At 47.1% G+C, this 1,299-nt stretch overlaps 1 non-coding gene across 1 annotated transcript; it reads left to right on the top strand.

Moving 5' to 3' along the window:
• Trnat-ugu (transfer RNA threonine (anticodon UGU)) lies at nt 1–72 on the top strand. The gene has a single exon. It is a non-coding gene; the product is annotated as a tRNA-Thr (tRNA).
• The last annotated feature ends 1,227 nt before the right edge of the window (nt 73–1,299 follow it).

The raw sequence follows: 1,299 nt of genomic DNA, 5'->3' as shown, positions 1-1,299 counted from the left end.
GCCAGGGTGGCGTAGTGGTCAGCGCATCTTCCTTGTGAGCAGGGGACCCGGGTTCGAATCCCGGCCTTCGTACAGATTCTCATACGTCGCTTCAGTCTGCATATACAGAATTTTTCCGAAAGAGCGTGAAGAAATGTAACAGGACATAGAGAAGTCTCCACTGAACAATTTGAGCTAGGAAACGTGTGGTCGAAGAAGCTCGTCGTCGTCGGCTCATATTCGAGTTTAACATTTCTCTCCTGAGATTTCACGGTTCAGGCGTGGAAGTGTCGCTGATGGCTTAGCAATCCAATCCAAGCGTGGAACAGGCGGCCACAGACATTACAGCTGATGGAAGGTGCAGGACGTGGCTGAGCCTGGGGGAGTTTACGTCTCCGGCGTTTGTCATTCTCCATTCTTCGACGTTCCAGCTCAAAGTTTTGAAGAGCATTTGAGGTAACTGTGCGCCAGCGACTTCGATCTTCTGGTATTGTGGACCAGTTACTCGGATCGATGTTAAAGTTTTTCAGGTTTTTCTTGCACTGATCCTTATAACGTTTGAGAGGGGCACCTCGTGGCCTTTTAGCTCTGATCACTCCGCTGTGCAGTATTTGGCGTGGAAGTCTGTCATTTTTCATCCGCTGGACATGTCCGACCCATCTGAGTTGATGCCCAATGATAAAACCTTCCGTGCTATACAATTTTTCTTTCTCAAGAACAGCCTTGTTGAATATGAAGTCATCCCATTTCAGGTTCATGATATATCTTAGCTTCTGTTTTATGAAGCGTTCTAGTTTCTTCATATCACAGCAATATAACGTCCAGGTTTCGCAACCATATAGCAGGGTGGGAATGACTACAGCTTCGTACACCATCAGTTTGGAGTACAGTGTTAGGTCTTTATTCAGGAAGACACGCTTTGTAAGACGTCCGAATGGTACATGGGCACCATGTAATCTATTCTCCACACCTTTTCCAGATGAGCAGTTAGATGACAGTATGCTTCCCAGGTAGAGGAAGTGGTCCACTTGTTCCAAGGGTATATCATAAATGGATATGCTGAAATCAGGAACGGAGGAGCCAGGAGCTGGCTGCGCCATCACCTTTGTCTTTGGAATATTGATGGAGAGACCAAATCGTTCGTACGCCCTGCTGAAGGAATCAACTGACAGCTGCAACTCTGCAGGTGAACGAGCTGGAGAAGCATTTTCGTCATCAGCACACAGCAGTATGCTGCGGAGAAGCCAGCTTAAGGAGATATGGAAGTAAATTTGCCCACCGCTTTGTCTAGCCTTGCTGTTCTCCAGCTTATTTACAACT

This window comes from Schistocerca gregaria, chromosome 10 (genome assembly GCF_023897955.1).
Source record: "Schistocerca gregaria isolate iqSchGreg1 chromosome 10, iqSchGreg1.2, whole genome shotgun sequence".
Taxonomy (NCBI): domain Eukaryota; kingdom Metazoa; phylum Arthropoda; class Insecta; order Orthoptera; family Acrididae; genus Schistocerca; species Schistocerca gregaria.
Note: the sequence above shows the minus strand (reverse complement) of the source record. Positions and strands in the feature narration are given on the sequence as shown.